The following is an 18,805-nucleotide window of genomic DNA, read 5'->3' as shown; positions in this document are numbered from 1 at the left end:
ACATGGATCCACCTTGAAAACTATGCTAAGTGAAAGAAACCAGCCACAAAATACCACATACTGCATGATTTCATTTATATAAAATGTCAAAAACAAACAAATCTATAGAGACAGAAAGCAGACTAGTGGTTGCCCAGAGGTGGGCATGATGGGAGGTTAAGTGGTGATGACTAAGAGGTCAGGGTTTCTTTTCCAGGTAATAAAAATGTTCTAAATGTAAAAAAGAAATGTGCTGATGGATACACAACCATGTAAATATACTCAAAGCCACTGAATTATACACTTTAAATGGGTGAATTGTATGGTATGTGAATTAATGTCTCAATAAAGCTGTTTTAAAAAAATCCTCATAGCATGATTCCAAATGGATAGATTTAAAAGCCAATTAGGTACAGTTCAAGGTGCACGCCTCTTGTCCCAGCTACTTGAGAGGCTGAGGCAGGAGGAACACTTGGGCCCAATAGTTCGAGGTTACAGTGAGCTATGATCACACCATTGCACTCCAGCCTGGGTGATAGAGTGAGACCCTGTCTCTAAAAAACAAGAAAAGAAAGGAAAAAGATACTATTAAAAAGATGTTTAGTAAACTGGAATATAGGCCAAAATAAAATGTATTGATTGACACAAAGGGACAAAAAGATGGAAAATACAGGAAAAAAACTTAAGAATTATATGGGACATGGTGAAAAGTCTGACAGACCTATAATGGGAGTTCCAGGGAGAGAAAATAGAGCAAAAGTAACAGCTGAAGAAATAAGGATGACCCTCAATGTTTCAACAGAAAAAGGATACTAACCAAGCTCCATTAGCCACAAGAAAGATACATAGAAGGAAATCACACCTAGAAAATATCACACTTAAAATTTTGAAAATAAAAACCAGGACGAAATTAGAAAGGCAGGAAGATAAAGTCTCATTATAAAAAAAAAAAAAAAGAAGATAAAGACATTTTTCAGTCAAACAAAACTAAGGAAAAAAAACCACCACAGAAGCTTCACACTAAAGGAAATACTTTTTTTTTTTTTTTTTTTTTTTTTTTTTTGAGATGGAGTCTCGCTCTTATCGCCCAGGCTGGAGTGTAGTGGCAAGATCTTAGTGCACTGCAACTTCTACCTCCCGGGTTCAAGCAATTCTCCTGCCTCTGCCTCCTAAGTAGCTGGGATTACAGGCGCCCGCCATCACGCCCAACTAATTTTTGTACTTTTAGTAGAGACGGGGTTTCGCCACATTGGGCAGGCAGACTGGTCTCAAACTCCTGACCTCAGGTGATCTGCCACTGTGGCCTCCCAAATTGCTGGGATTACAGGTGTGAGCCACCGCACCCAGCCAGTACTGACGTATTCTTTAAGTTGAAGAAAGATGACTTCTCAATGAAGCAAGGAGATGCCAAAAGGAGTAACAACCAAGAGAACTAGTGACAATATGGGTACATGTAAAAGAATACTGACTCTATAACACAATCGCATCCTCTAGGATTTAAAATTTACATAGAATCAACACACATGACAACAATATCACATAAGTTGATGGAGCGGGAATAGATTTAAAGTCCTTACATTGTCTGGGAGAGGTAAAGGCATTGTTTTATTTTCTAAAAAGTCAGTAATTTAAGACAACTACTAAAATAACATAAATATTAACAGAGAACATTTGAATTATGAGAAATAATTAATTCAAAAGTCAATAAAGATTAGAAAAAGAAAGATAACAAGTGGGAAAAATAGCCTTTACTAAAATATATCAGTAAATACAGTACATCTATACTAAATACTGAAAATGAAATATAAAGAGTGGTAGATTAGACTTAACAAAAATCAGCCATATATTGCTAATAGGAAACAGGTACTAATTATAAGAGCATTTAAATATTGAAAGTCAAGAATTGTGTGATGTGTGAATCCATCGGTCAGATAAAAAAAGAAGGAAGAGATAGGACATTGGAATTCTGAGCAAAGAATTAGCTGCTACAATTTATTAAATATCAGGAAAATAAACATTGAGGCAGGGTTAATTACCAGAGATAAATAAGGATGTTTCACAAGATAAAATGGTTAATCCACCAGGATCACACACAATTCTGAAATTATATGTACCTAACCCATATTTGTATGAAAAATATATAAAGCCAAAATAACAGAAGTAAAAGGACATGTAAAAAATTCACAATTACAATGAGAGATTATAACATAACTCTCTCAATAATAGATAGAACAAGCAAACAATACATCAGTAAGGATACAGATTAGTGCAACAGGATTACAAAACGTGGCCTAATTGACATACTTAGAACACTGAACATAATTTCAGAATGCACATTTTTTCAAGTGCACACAGAATATTTACCAAAATTGACCATATGTTGGAGAATGGGGCAGGTCTCAAAAATTTCAAAGAAAAAAAAAAATCATACACGCTATATTCCCAGGCGACTCTAAAATTCACCTAGAAATTAAAAACAAAAAATAACTAGAAAATATATCTGGAAATTAAGAAATCCAATGCTAAATAACCCAAGATTCAAATAAAAAATTATAATGGAAATTAGAAAATATTTTGAACTAAATGGTAATGAAAATATATCAAAGCTTATGAATCACAGACAAAGCCTTATTTAGAGGGAAATTTATGGCTTAATAAGCCAGTCAAGAAGAACTGGAAATCAATTTATCTGAGAAACTATTTCAAGAAGTTTTTAAAAAGCAAATTAAATTTAAATAAAAAATAAAAGATATTACTGAAATAAACATAGGAGAGGAGAAACTAAGACAAAAAGTTGGTTCATTCAGTAGACTAATAGCCTAGATCAGGAATAAAATAACTTCTTCTGTAAAGGACCAGATAAAAAATTTTATTTATTTATTTATTTTTTGGTCTTTGCAGACTTTACGGTCTCTGTGAAACTCTTCATCTCTGGCATTGTGGTGCTGCTACAGATAATATACAAATGAATAAGTATGATTGTGTCCCAATAAAACTTTATTTTATAAAAACAGACACAAGGCTAGAGTTGGCCCAGGGCTGGAGCTGGCCAGCCTAAAAAAATGAGCCCTGGTCAGGGGTGTGAGTTTCTATAGAGAGCGCTCACACAACTAAAATTAGGGCTGAGAAAGCGTACATCATTACAGGTCCTATTAGACATTAGAAAGCTCATAAGAGATCATTGTGAACAACTTTGGGCCGATTAATTTAAAATTTTAGATGAAATAAACCCTAAGGAAAGTGCAACTTATCAAAACGAAATGCAAACTCAAAATAGTTCTGTATCTATTGAAACCTTCCCTTAATGAAAATTCTAGATCCGGAATTCACCAGTGACTTCCATGAAATATTTATGGAAAAAATTTCATAAAATAGACAAATTCTGTAAAGTATTAAAAGAGACAATACTCACCAAATCATTTTATGAGGACAGCATAACACTGAAACCAAAATTTGCCAATGACATTACAATAAAAGAAAATTAGAGCTCCAGCTCTCTCATTTACACAGATGCAATAAGTGATATACAAAATTTTAGTAAATCAAATATAGCAACCTACAAAAAAGATAACACACCATGAACAATTTGGGTTTAAGAAAAAAAGTTGGATTTCACATTCAAAAATCAATGTATTGAATGAAATGTATGTATTGAATGTATGTATGGAAATCATTGTATTGAAAATAACTTCCAAACCATGGCCTCTAGGGAGGAGACACTCATCTTGCAGCTGAAGTTGCCCAGCAGGAGGAGGAGCTCAGTTCGCGGAAGCAGACACCGGTGGAGGCTTCTGTTAAAGCAGGAGCCAGAGCCTGAGCCCCTGGTTCGGTCTTCCGAAGGCCACCAAGTCGAGACTGCGCTCAGCCAACAGCTAGTGCTGCCTGTGCTGGCATGGCTGAAGTTTGCACACAATGACTATGTACCAGCAGTGCGGGCTGCAGTTTGAGGGGCTGGCTGGCCTGCTGAGCCTTGGCCTTTTCTGCCTCTGCTACCTCACCTTGGCCATGGATGCGTTCCCTAAGTCCAGGCCCTCAGGACACTGCGCTCACCTGGCCTGCTGCTGGGACCTGATGGTGACTGTTCAGACAAGGTGCCGTTCACCACGTGGTTAATAAATGCTGGCCAGCCTCTCCTGTGCTTGGGGGACCAAGTGATAGTCTACCACTTGCTATCCCTTCCTCTTCCCCCAAACCACTTCCAACCGGGCAGATGGATCGTGGGTGGGGGGAACATCAGGGGGTGGCAGTGAGACGGGGTCAACATGGAGGGTTGCCTGTGGATGCTGGAAGTGCTGAGATCTCTGCTGTTTGGGCCTCTTTGCAGTAGCAGCCTGTTGCTCTTGTGTCCTAAGTTGGTTCCTTCCGGTGGGTTCTTGGTCTAGCTGACTTCAAGAATGAAGCAGTGGACCTCCCCTGTGAGTGTTACAGCTCTTAAAGGTGGCACGGACCCAAAGAGTGACCAGCAGCAAGCTTTACTGTAAAGAGCAAAAGAACAAAGCTTCCACAGCCTAGAAGGGGACTAGGGGGTTGCTGTTGGCTTATTGTGGGCAGCCAGCTTTTATTCCCTTATTTGTCCTGGCCCACCTCCTACTGATTGGTCCATTTTACAGAGAGCTGATTGGTCCATTTTGCAGTGTGCTGATTGGTCCATTTCACAGAGTGCTGATTGGCTCATTTTACAAACCTCTAGCTAGCCACAGAGCACTGATTGGCACGTTTTACAATCCTAACTACAGAGTGCTGATTGGTGCATTTTACAATCCTCTTGTAAGATAGAAAAGTTATCCAAGTCCCCACCCGACCTAGAAGTCCAACTGGCTTCACCTCTCACTCTTAGATGTGTTCATAGGTTATTTCCATAGTATACAGTTGCAGCGTGCTTGTGGGGCCTGCCCACAGTGACAGATCTGGAAGACTACAAGGCCTTCTGTGGGTCCTCAGTGCTGCTCCCTGCAGTTGCTGCGGATTGGATTTCTATCACAGACTATAAGCCACTTCTGGATTCTGAGACAACCCACCTTACGGGGGACATCAGGCCTCAAATGGTGGTGGATATGTGTCATTTGACTCATGCCCTACACATCCCTATGAAATCTTTAAAATAGAGAAATACCAAAGAGCCTGAAACTGATAAGAGAAGCAATCCCGGAAGGGAAGCCAGGCAAACAGGAAGAGGCAACTCTTCCCTCTTATGTGATTTGCAAACTGAGCAAAGCTTCCCAGAAAGCCTTGAAGATCCTATAGTTCTTAACAGCGACCCAAGAGTTAGACTCTAACAGTTCAGGATGTTGTGGTGGGGCTTCATGGCCTGAGCTGCCAAAACTGATTAAACATTTCTGCAGTATATGGTATAGTCTGACCTGAGAAAGATGTGGATTACCGTAGTACTCGAACATCGATTCCTTTGCATTTTTCAGAGAAGAGCCTGGAATTCTACAATATCTGTAATTATATGGACTTCTTTTGTAAGGAGCTCTTTGTAGTTTACCAGATAGTCATTTTATGCCTGGAATTGAAGTGTAATAAACTTAGTCTTACTGAATTGATCACAGATGATATACTTAAAGGCAGTTTACTGTTTAGTAAGGCATTCTTTGGGTCTTCTCATTCAAATGATAGACTGTATCCTCAGAAATAAGTGTTTTAATATGTAAACTTTCTTAACTATCAGAGAAGTCATTTCATTAAACATTTTGAATTAATATCAAAGTGGGATATTGATAGGTTAGGAAGATAAAGGAAACAACCTTTGTAATCTGTCAGTTTCCCTCACAAATTACTAATGTTTTCCTAAAGTTAGCCTCACAGTCCACCTTATGTTGTACATATATAACATTTTCTAAACTATGTACCATGGTTTCACTTGCTTTGGAATCTTTAAGCTCAAACTTCCGCCCACCCCCGTCCTTTAATTCATCTTTTCTGTTTTCTTTCGATTTATATTATTCAGCATTCTATAACCATGTAAAATTTAGGTGTTTTTGTTTATTTACATACTAAACAACATTTTCACCAAATTGCAGATAGTCTGCCCAGATTCAAAACTATACAACAAAATTAGAAGGAGAAATTTGGTATGTGACTATCAGTGGCAAATTTAAGAACACGTCTTGTAAAAAAAGGGATCTTTATTCTCCAGCCGATTTTGCATTAAGGCCCATTACCAATTTTTTTAAAAAAGAGAAGGCAGAAATCACAGATGTAAATGTAAAATTTTTGTATCCCTGGTGAAGAATTAAGAAAAAACAAAAGCTTAAAACTACTGTGGACCAGATAAAACCATCTACAGCCAGATTTACCCTACTGGTCACCAGTTTGCAACCCCTGGAATGGGCTCTTGTTTTATTTTAAAAGCCTGTGTTGCTTAACTATAAACTTCGAAATTGAGATAGTCATCACTTTTTCACTGTGGAATATATTGTAATTCATGCTTTGAATAGGTAGGCTTTAAGTATCCTATGACCTTCTCTGTTATGAAGATGGAACAGGCCACTTATGACTACTTCTCTCGAGGAGTTGTAGAAATAAATGACAGTCAGATAGGGGAGAACAAAAACAAAAAAATCAAAAATAACACAACAAAAACCTCTTTGTTCACAAAGAATAGAAAGGAATATCCTTTATCTATTAAAGAATACCTATCCAAACCTACAAAAATCCTCACAGCTAATGGTAAATTGTTGAAAGATTTTGCTCTGAGATTTGAAATGAATCAAGGACTCTTGCCATCACCACTTATATTCATATTGTAATAAAGGTTATAGCCAGTACAATGCAGCCAGAATAAGAAATAAATATTTAAGAGTTGGAGAGGAAGAAATAAAACAACTGGTTGCTTTTTTCTTTTTATTCTAGAAGGTAAGATTATATATGTAGAAAGTTCAAAGTAACCTAAAGCTATTAAAATTTATGATTTATAAGTACTAGTTTCAGGGTAAATATACCAATTATATATCTTCGTACTAGAAAAAAAGGAAAATAAAACTTTTAAAGAGATTCCATTTGCAATAACATCCCATTTGTAATAAATATGAAAAAAATCTAAAAATATATATATGTAAAACCTTTACATAGGAAACAATAAAACATTACTGAGATAAGTTAGAAAATATCTAAATAAGTGGAGAGATATACCACACAAGGGGTCTTCACAAAGTTCATGGAAAATGCATATTATGAAAAAACTATGAACGGATTTCAAAATCTTTTTGCACAAAAATAAACTTGTACTAACTTGTTATAACATGTCTGAACCGAATCCTATTTGATGCACTAAGAAGTATAAGACGTCAGTTTGAAAAGAGCTTCTTTCAGGGAAATAATTTATCTTGTTTGCACTCTAATTGAAGAAGACCAACAAGAGCAGAAACAATAGTCAATACCATAGACATCTCAATTGGTTCAGCTTACACAATCCTGACTAAAAAAATAAAGTTGAACAAACTTTCCACTTAACAGGTGCCAAAACCATTGTGCCCAAATTAGCTGCAGATAAGAGCAGAGCTTTCAACGAAAATTTTAAAACAACTGAGATCAAGATCCTGAAGCATTTCTTTTCAGAATTGTAACAGGAGATGAAACATGACTTTACCAGTATGATCCTGAAGACAAAGCACAATCAAAGCAATGGCTACCAAGAAGTGGAAGTGGTTCAGTCAAAGCCAAAGCAGACTGGCCAAGAGCAAAGGTCATGGCAACAGTTTTTTGGGTTGCCCAAGGGCCAAAGAACAATAATATCTCCTTATGATGAGAGTATTTTGAGAAAGTTACCAAAGCTTTAGTAGAAAAATGCCTGAGAAAGCTTCACCAGTGTTCCTCTCCACCATGATAATGCTCCTATCTTCTTATCAAACAAGGACAATTTTGTGAAAATTTCTATAGGAAATCATTAGGTATCCACCTTACAGACCTGATTTGGCTCCTTCTGACATTTTTCTGGTTTTCTTTTTTTTCTTATCTTAAAATATCTTTAAAGGGCACCTACCATTCTTCAGTTAATATTGCAAAAAATGACTGCATTGACATGATTAAATTCCCAAGACCCTCAATTCTTTAGGGATGAGCTAAATGGCTGATACCATAACTTATAAAGATATCTTGAACTTGATGGAGCTTATATTGGAAATAAAGTTTATACTTTTTATTTTTATCTTTGAATTTCATTTTTTCCACAAATGTTTTGAAGTACCCTTATATACACATATTGAGTCAATATTGCCAAGATGACAATTTATCTAAATTGATGTATCAATTCAATGCAATACAAAACAAAATTTTTGCACATATGCACCTAATAACAGAGCACCAAAATACATAGAGTAAACGCTGACAGAATTGAAGAAATAGACAGTTCAACAATAATAGCTGGAGACTTCAACACTTCACTTTTAATAATAGACAGAACAACTAGACAGAAGATCAAGAAGGAAACAGAAGTCACGAACAGCTCTGTAAGCCAGCAGGAGCTAACAGACATCTGTAGAATATTCCACCCAAAAGTAGCAGAATAAAAACTCTTTGCAAGTACACATAGAACATTCTCTGAGATAGAACACATGTTAGGACATAAAATAAGTTTCAATGTATTTTTAAAGGATTGAAATCATACAAAGTATATTCTCTGACCATAATGGAATGAAATTAGAAATCAATAACAGAGGGAAATTTATAATATTTATAAATATCTAGAAATTAAACAATACACTTCTCAATAACCAATGGGTTAAAAAATAAAACATGAGAGACATTAATTTGAGTTGCATGAAAATAAAAACACAACATACCAAAACTTAAGGGAGGCTATGAAAGCAGTGCTTAGGAGGAAATTTACAGCTGTAAGTATCTGTATTTTAAAAAAGAAATAAGATTCTGAATCAATCACCTAATCTTTTTCCTTAAGAAACTAGACAAAGAATAGTAAATTAAACCCAAAGCAAGCAGAAGAAAGGACATAATACATCAGGATGTAAATAAATTAAAGAATAGTCTTTTCAACAAATAGTGCACTGAATACGTACATGCAAAAAGATAAAGTTGGGTGTGTAACTTATACCATATTTTTACTCAAAATATATTTACTCAAACATAAGTTTATTCAAAATGCATCAAAGACCTAAATTATGGACAATGAAGATAGTTTAGGTTAAATCTTCCACGGCCTTGCATTAGGCAATGATTTCCCAGAGATGACACGTAAAGTATAAGAAACCAAAGAAAAAATAACATTGGACTTCAAAATTTAAAAAAAATTATGTATCAAAAGATGCTATCAAGAAATTGAAAGAACCCACAAAATGTGATAGAGTATTTTCAAATTATATGTTTGATCAGGGTCTAGTATCCAGAATATTAAAAGAAGTATTACTCGATAATAAAAAGACAAATAACCCAATAAAAATTGGGAAATAATCTGAATAGATATTTCTCAAAAAATGATATACAAATGGGAATAAATACATGAAAAGGTGCTCAACATCATTAATCATTAGAGAAATGCAAATCAAGTCAGAATAAGATACCACTTCACATCCACTAGGATGGTTCTAATAAAAAATACAGATGATAGCAAGTGTTAGACAGTTTGTGGAGAAACTGAAACTGTTGTCATTGTTGGCGGGAATGTAAAACAGTACAGCTGATGTGTAAATCAGTGGGGCAGTTCCTCAAAAAGTTAAATGGAGTTGCCACATGACCCAGCATTTCCATTCCTAAGTATATACCTGTATTAGTCCATTTTCACATTGCTATAAAGATACTACCTGAGACTGGGTAATTTCTAAACAAAAGAAGTTTAATTGACTCACAGTTCTGCATAGCTGGTGAGGCCTCAGGAAACTTACAATCATGGTGGAAGGCCAAGGGGAGGCAAGGCACATCTTACATGGTGACAGAAGAGAGAGAGAGAGAGAGAGAGAAGGAGAGAGAGAGAGCAGAACAAGAAAAAAAAAAAAAACCTGTCACTTTTAAAACCATCAGACCTTGTGAGAAGTCCCTCGCTATCTTGAGAACAGTATGGAGGGATACTGCTACCATGATCCAGTCACCTCCCACCAGGTCCTTCCCTCAACATGCGGGGATTACAATTGAAGATGAGATTTGGCTGGGGACACAGAGCCAAATCATATCCATACTCAAAAGAACTAAAAACATATGTCACATAAAAAATTGTGCATTAATGTTCTCACTCATAAGTGGGAGTTGAACAATGAGAACACATGGACACAGGGAGGGGAACAATACACGCTGGGGCCTGTTGCAGGGTCGGGGGCAAGGAGAGGGAACTTAGGGGACAGGTCACAAGGTGCAGCAAACCACCGTGGCACACATATAGCTATCTAACAAACCTGCACGTTCTGCACATGTATTCCAGAACTTAAAATTTTTTTTAAATGTGTGTTAATAGAAGCATTGTTCATGGAAGCCTTATTCCTAATAGCCACAATGTGGACACAACCCAAATATTCATCAACTGATGAATGGATAAACAAAATGTTTTATATCCATATAATGCAATATTTTTCAACCATAAAAAAGAATGAAGTACTGATACATTCTACAAAATGGGTGAATCTTCAAAACATTATGCTCACTGATAGAAGTGAGACATATAATACCACGTATTACATGATTCCCTTTGTATGAAATTCTCAGAATAGACAAATATATAGAGACCTAAAGCAGATTTGCAATTACCAGAAACTATGGGGAGAGGGAAGTAGGAAGTAACTGCTAACGTACATAGGGTTTCTTTTTGGATGATGCAAATATTCTGAAATTAGATAGTGGTGATCTATCTAGTTGTGAATATATAAAAAAATTTGAATTGTATAATTTAAAAGAGCGAGTGTAATGGTATGTGAAGTATATCAATAAAATGTATTTTCAGTGATTATCAAGGTCCCTTTAAGTAAGTTTGCTCCAAAGTAAACCTGTCCAGTTCTTTTGATTATTCCTCATACCATTAATTCAAGCTCCTACAATAATGGTGACTATTTTTTTTCCTACAGGGATAGTCCTAAAGTTTAAACTGAAGCATTTAGAGAGCACAGTATTGGTTCAATCACTAAAAAATAGAATAATGTTACTATCTACAGTTTCAGACTTCGTATTTATATTAATGCAGCTGAAGATTATATCACATAACTGCAACATGTTAGCTCATATTGACCTTACTGTCACTTTAAACCTTGAAGTCATTTTTCACTTATTGTCTATTCTATACTTGTAAGATAGGCTTTTTGGATATAAGTGTAGTAGTTTCCATTTAGCCCTATAGAAATGTATTTGATTTGGTTCAGTATTTTAAATCTTCTAGTTATTTTTAGAAATATTCTTATGTTATTACCAGATACATGAAGTATTCCTTCCTGTTTCCTATCAGTTTCCAATTTGATCAGTATTCTACCACTGTTCTCATCCAGGTCATTAACAGGCAGAAAGCAGAGCCTTGTCATATACCACTATACCCTTTTCTCCAGGAATCAGCCACAGTTTATTGATTAATGCCCTTTCAAAGTTGTGGTACATAAACTTGGCTATGCTGTTGTAACAAATAAACCCTCAAATCTCAGTAATTTAATGCAACAGAAGTTTAATTTGCAATCATGTATCAGTCCAGTGTTGGTTGTGACTCCTCTAGACAGTTTTCCTTTAACCAGTATCTAGGAAACTGGGTTGTTCCCATAGAATGGCTCCACCGTACATGAAGATAGGGAACAGAGAGAGAGTCAAGAATCTCACAGGAGATTTTAAGGGCCAGGTCTGGAAGTGTCATATATCATTTCAACCACATCCTATGAGCCGTACCAGTCATATGGCTCCAAACCAAGTGCTGGAAATTTTGTCTTTCTATGTGCCCAGGAAGAGGAAATAGGACTGATGAACATCTAGCCATATCATAATAACACTTCAATCTTCCAAAGTTGGTAATGGTCTGGGTGCAGTGGCTCACACCTGTAATCCCAGCACTATGGGAGGCCGAGGCGGGTGGATCACTTGAAGTCAAGAGTTCGAGACCAGCCTGGCCAACATGGTAAAACCTCGTCTCTACTAAAAATACAAAAATTAGCCAAGTGTGGTGGCACGCATCTGTAATCCCACCTACACAGGAGGCTGAGGCTGGAGAATCACTTGAACCTGGGAGGCAGAAGTTTCACCATCACACTCTAGGCTCGGCAACAGCAAGACTCTGTTTCAAAAAAAAAAAAAAAAGTAGGCAATGGCAGGAGACTCCTCCCCAAATGAGAAGAGATGAATGACCTTTGCAGTTGTTTTCTTTTCCTCTCTGGATTTGCCTTCCTTTGCAGCTCTTTCATTTACATCACTGCCATCACCACCTGGACATTGGAGGCTGCTTCAGCCCCTAAGGGACACCCATCAAAGGAAGACTCACACATTCCCCCAACCTAACAGTGTGGACATTAGTGGAGTTAGATGAAATAGGTCAACTTATTACTTCCACTGCCCAAAGGAATTGGTGATAAGTCCAGCTTCTCTAATATGATCTCACGTTGACCCTCTTTTGTATGTGGGCCTACATCTGTTCCAAGCAGAAACATTCTTGGATGTTTTGCACCAAATAATTATGGGACTTTTTACCTAATAAATCACCTCTTCTCCAGAAAATCGACACTTAGGAAGTCCTTCTTTTTCAGGAGAGACCCCAGCCACAGCCCTAACCCCAGGAGTATAGACCTTCATGGAATTAATCAGACAATCCTAACAGAGTACCATACGTACCACCTAGGAGGTAGGTGTGATAATTTTAGGATAATTCTTTGTTGTATGGAACTGTCGTAACAACTAACATGTACTGAACCACCTGTAGCGATTATTTCTCACAAAAACAACCCTGCTATTTTCCAAATGTTATCTAGGATCCACAGTTGAGAATCACTGGGATGTATATGTGAACTCATTCAAACTCAGCCCTTCAAAGACATGGATAATTTAGCATTCAACACCATGCACTTTATGAAATAAGGCTCAAATGCCCTTCCTCTTATTTCTCTCCTCTGTTTCAAGGCAGAATAGATTTGGCTGATGACAGATGTGGTGTAAGTAACCACTCTTGGAATGTGACCTGATGCTTCTGGATTCCCATTCTTAGTTTCTTGTTCTCCAGGAGAAAGAATGGGATTCAAATCATAGCAAAATCTGAACAAGCAGCCCCTCCAAACTGAGCCTTCTCACAGAGCTCCACTTCCTGTTTTTGCCAGGCCCATATCCCCAAGCCCTTACTTCAGATCCTGGTCCATCCCCATAAGGTCTTTTCAGAGAATAGGGCTTTATAATTATTATTAAATTAGTTATTTTGGTGATTGGTAACATTCAGTAACTAATTTAGTAATATTTGATAATTAAAATATCCTTGTAGCCAGGGTATGGTAACCTGGACAAATGTATCTCTGATTCATATATTTATGAAAGCTTTCTAAACTGAAAACATTTTCAATATGACTTTTACTTTTCCTCATTCCAAGGTGAGGTCATAATGATAATCGTAGAAATATTATGAGATATGACAGCATAAGGTACTATGTGGACTTTTTAAAACCTTGCATCAAATATTTACTAATCCATGTGACTGTACCAACATGCATTGTTCCAGTAGGCTATCATGAATGACTTTGTCAAATGTCAGGCTAATATCCATATGTACTTGTGTTACATTCTCCTAATCTAGCTAATACATTAACTTTTCCCAAGAACAATAAAAACAAAAGAAGCTCATCTCAATTTAAAAGCACACAGGGGAAAACAAAATTCTACAATCTGATATGTCTTTTATATGATCTTGGAAAAGTCTTTATTTGTATTATGTTTTCATTGTTATAATCTCTAAGGGAGGCAGTATGAGGCAGTGGATAAAAGCCTGGATTTGGAGTCAGGAGACAGACCTGGACTCTGCCTCTTATTGCTGGTTGACCTTGGGAAAGTCGTTTAACTTTCTCCTTATCTCTAAAGTGGTAAGAGTAGTGCTTTCTTTCTACTTAGGATCTAATTAAAAAAACAAAATCCCATTCAGATATTTACAGCCCAGGGAATTTAATACAAAGTATTGCTTACTCAGGTGGTGGAGACTTTAAGAGTCATAAGGGAATGGTGGAGTAAACCAGAGATTTCAACAACAGGAAGCTATACTACTCCTCAGCAGGAGAGAAACGGGAAGAGGCAGAGTTCTGGAATCCAGACACAGAAGGCTTGTCTCGTAGGAAGTGGACCCCCAGAGAAGAAGCAGCTACCTGCTGCTTAAGGGAGAAGGCTCTATCTCCCATTGCTTCCTATTAGCTAAACCCAGCTGGCAGCCAGCTAATAAGGATGGGGGCATAGTTTGCAAGGTCTGGCCCCTGCTAATACAAAGCAGAGCAGAGAAACAGTGAGGAATAAATCTGAGGGAAAATAAAGTACCTTTGTTGGGTTACAGTAAGTATTAATGTAAACGAAAGAACATATAGGAAAGGCCTTTGTAAACTATAGAGGTCTGCAAAACATAATGAAATGTTGATTTATAAGATGCATTTCATTTAAAACATCAGGGACATCTCTCTCTCCTCTGATCTATAACATTTTACCTTTACTTTCCCTCCACTTTCTTTCTGCCCAGTTCTCTTTATTTTTAAACAAATGTCACATCTTTCCCTGCATGAGTTTAATCCCTGAGGCCAAGCCTATGTCTGATTCATTTTCATAAGCATCACCATCCATTTCCCTTAGTAGATATTTAGTAAGTATCGGAAGGAGGAAGGGAAGAAAAGAATGAAATAAGGAAGAAAAGGAAGAAAGGGAAAAAAGAATAAAAAAGGTGGAGGGAGGAAACAAATGGCATTTCCTGAAGTGAAACTAACTTACAGTATAAAAGATGATTCCCGCCGGGTCCAGTGACGCACGCCTGTAATCCCAGCACTTTGGGAGGTCGAGTCCGGCGGATCACAAGGTCAGGAGATCAAGACGTTCCTGGCTAACACGATGAAACCCCGTCTCTACTAAAAATACAAAAAATTAGCCAAGCATGGTGGCAGGTGCCTGTAGTCCCAGCTACTCGGGAGGCTGAGACAGTAGAATCACTTGAACTCAGGAGGAGGAGGTTGGTTGCAGTGAGCCGAGATCATGTCACTGTACTCCAGCCTGGGTGACAGAGTGGGATTCCATCTCAAAAAAAAAAAAAAAAAAAAAGATGATTCCTATATTGAATATTAATGGCATTAACGCAGAAAATTCTTCATCATAAAGATTTGACTGGAATGTTACAGGATGTTTAACATCCCTGAGCCCCACCCATTAAGAGACACAAGGTCCTTCTAGTCATGATAAACACAGCCATCCACATTTCATAGCCGCTAGGAGATGGCTGAGACCCATTCTTAGCTGAAGGATACATCTCCATCGAGCCCAGCCTCACGGCAATCCCAGGCATCCTTTCTTCTATGCTACCAACCCAATATACTTCCCTGTCACTTTTTATTTGATTTTATGATAAAATTATTCATTGTCATATCTGTTTGCGGAGAAAATGACTAAATGAAGTATAAATGTTCTCAATATTCATCATCTACGTGCAATGCAAGAGACAAAGTGATCCAAAGGAAATTTGAGGAAGTGAACTTTGTCATAGAGGAATAATTTCATTCAGAAAAAAAAATTAATTCCTTTGCCCTGTTGGGACAGGACTATTCATTTATTCAATCAGCAAACCTGTTGATTAGTTATTATATGCCAGGTGTATTAGATGCTGGGTACATGGATATAAATAGGACATAGTCTCTGTCTTCACGGAGTTTTTGATCTAATAATGGAGATTGAGATGTGATCAGATTGATGGTGAGAAATAAAAATAAAATCCTAACCCCATCAACCAACTAAACAGACCACCTCTTGGCCAAGAGAACCCCAAGGTAACCTTAAAACTGAGTTCCTAGCCATGATGGGATGGGAGGTCGTACATGCCTCAGTATACCCCCTCCCCCACTAGTGGCCATTAGACTTTCTTTTCCAAGGGTTTCTAAGCCCTTTTGAAAGACTTGCCAGACTCCCCTCCTTGTTTGTGGTTTCAACACAACAAACAACCAGCGTTCCTTCCTGATAAGAGGCTGCTGACCGTGGACTTGTTCAGGCTGGTTTACAGAGGCTGCACACTGTGTGCTTCTGTGTCCTCTATTTCACCTTTTGATGTAAAAAGCCTAATTTTAATGCATTTAAATGTTAAGGCTCCACCCCAAAGCAAACATGGGATGGATGGATGCTTGCTTACTATGCATATGTATGCCCCTACATGAATATTCATAGCCTTTTTTTTTTTTTGAGACAGAGTTTTGCTGTTGTCACCCAGGCTGGAGTGCAATGGCACAATCTCAGCTCACTGTAACCTCTGCCTCCCGGGTTCAAGCAGTTCTCCTGCCTCAGCCTCCTGAGTAGCTGGAATTACAGGTGCTCGCCACCACGCCTGGCTAATTTTTGTATTTTTTTTTTAGTAGAGACGGGGTTTTGCCATGTTGGCCAGGCTTGTCTGAAACTCCTGACCTCAGGTGATCCACCCGCCTCAGCCTCCCAAAGTGCTGGGATTACAGGCATGAGCCAATGTGCCTGGCCCATAGCTCCTCTTTTAACCTGTTGAATATATATACTTAGCTAACCCATTCAGCACACATTTCTGTCTCATTCTTCCCTCTCTTGAAGTGCCTGCTTTCAGTTTCTGTGGGAGGCTACACTTCTCAGCCTGTGGAGCAGCCAGCCTGCAGGCTGCAACTCTTCATAAGAAAAAAAGCTCTTCTTTCCAAATTTACAAACTGCATGATTCTCCAGTTGACAGTGGGGTTCAGGACACACTACTTAACAGTATTTTAAGCTGAAGAAATTTGAGAAAACTGCAGAAGCAGGAAGATCACTGTCACCTTCCTCTGCCCTTCTTTCCTGAAGCAGGTCATAAAACCTAGGAAGGATTTCTTGATATTCCTCTGAAGCAGGTCATAAGACTTTCATGTGGGAGGTACCCTCCCTATACCAGGAGGAAAGGAATATCCTTATCTCTGAAGGCAAAGGGACACAGAGAAGAATCTGAATAAACAGGCCTTGCTAAGTTCCCCCAATTTGTTACCATTAGATCACACTCGTTGCCCTATCATATTTCTCCACGATGCTCCACTCTTCATCAAAATGACTGTAAAAACATTCAAGTTTAACTGTTTATTTGGGTCTTCATTTCCCTATGAAGCCTCCCGTGTCACATAAAACTTACATTAAATAAATATGTATGCTTTTCTCTTGTTAATCTGTCGTTTGTAATAGGGAACTCTGCCATAAACAGAAGATGGAGATGAAAAAATATTTTCCTCCTCAACAAGACAATTACAATGCAGTGTGTTAAAAGCTATGACAGTAGCCAAGAGCCATAGGGACATGCCTGAGTGTGTTCCATTTCAGCAGCTATTTAGGGATACTTTGAAAAGGCCTGGGCAATAATTGGTCCACACTGTGGACATCTAGGAACTTCCCATCACAGTCAGGGCAGGGACCTTGGAGGGCAGAAAGGACGCTGGTGAGTTGCCTGATGTGGTAATATCCTAAGTTACAACTGCAGGTTCAATTCAAACCCTTGAACTGTGGGACCTACAAAAAAGCAGGCAGCTGGTGGCAAAGCACAATCCATTTTGATTTGACAAGATGATCCTTGTTTGTCTTTCCTACTAGGCCAGCTGATGCATTAGCCTCTCTGTTGCTTAATGACGCAGTTGTTATTGTTGCTTTCCAAAATGAAGCATCACATGGATATACAGATGTGTGCAAAAAATATTTATGGCCTCTCCCAATGAAATACACGTCATGGCAAGCTCTCCACTGAATGCATTCACTTATAAATGTCACTCCACCCCCAATTTGCCAAGAAATAAGGGTCCAGGAATGGTAACATGACCCTATAAAGATGTATACAATGCACACTGTGAATTAGTCCTTAAAGATGAAAGGCTGTGTGCTTGGAAGTACTTAAATCTTTGTTGAAATTTCAGCTTTCTCCTGCTTGAACTGTATATGCTGACTGTGATTCATCAGGGCCTCACTCCTGTTTGGCTTCAGACATGCTGAGAAATGACCCAATAATCCCAGAGGAAGATGAGCCCATCCATCCTCTGTATTTTCAGAAACTCGATAGACATATCTACTAAGAAAGTAAGGCCGTAATGTCTCGTCATGGTGGCCTGTTGTGTCAGGGTTACCAGCCCAGGACCCAGGATCAATAGACACTGAACCAATGACTTTGTCTATGGATTGACAGAGGCCTTGTATCTCAGGGAGCTTTACATGAGCATCACATGAAACAGAGCTCTACACACGAGTCTGCATGTGTGTGCATGTGCATGTGTATGTGTGGCCATCCTCTGTTACAAAGCCCTTATTTGCAAATCCTCCAGGCATAAACTGAAAAGGAAATTCATTCAAATGAGACAATAAATAATTTGAAAGTACTTTCTAAGCTGTAAAACACATGCTAATGATAGTTGGTAGTTGCCATTTTATTATTAGTGCCATTTAAATATTTGATTGTCATAATTAGTTATCATCATCAACATATATAGAGGAGAATTTTTGTTATTTAAAAAGCTGCAGCTTGAGTTCCTTTCAGGACTAGAACTATCTTTAAGACAGAGAGCCAAATCATGAGTGAACTGCCATTCACAATTGCTACAAAGAGAATAAAATACCTAGGAATGCAACTTACAAGGGATGTGAAGGACCACTTCAAGGAGAACTACAAACCACTGCTTAAGAAAATAAGAGAGGACACAAACAAATGGAAAAACATTCCATCCTCATGGATAGGAAGAAGCAATAT

The 18,805-nt window shown here is 37.9% G+C and overlaps 1 long non-coding RNA gene across 1 annotated transcript in view; it reads right to left on the bottom strand.

Annotated features, from left to right (window-relative positions):
* Window positions 1-15,112, bottom strand: part of LOC134756983 (uncharacterized) — a 173,830-nt gene extending 158,718 nt beyond the window's left edge. The window contains exons 1-2 of the long non-coding RNA XR_010130550.1: window positions 14,830-15,112; window positions 9,783-9,854 (exon numbers count right to left, since the gene is read on the bottom strand). This is a non-coding gene — a long non-coding RNA (uncharacterized lncRNA). The remainder of the gene's footprint in view (window positions 1-9,782; window positions 9,855-14,829) is intronic.
* Between the last annotated feature and the right edge of the window lie 3,693 nt (window positions 15,113-18,805).

The sequence above is a fragment of the Gorilla gorilla genome, chromosome 14, assembly GCF_029281585.2.
Source record: "Gorilla gorilla gorilla isolate KB3781 chromosome 14, NHGRI_mGorGor1-v2.1_pri, whole genome shotgun sequence".
NCBI classification, from domain to species: domain Eukaryota; kingdom Metazoa; phylum Chordata; class Mammalia; order Primates; family Hominidae; genus Gorilla; species Gorilla gorilla.
Note: the sequence above shows the minus strand (reverse complement) of the source record. Positions and strands in the feature narration are given on the sequence as shown.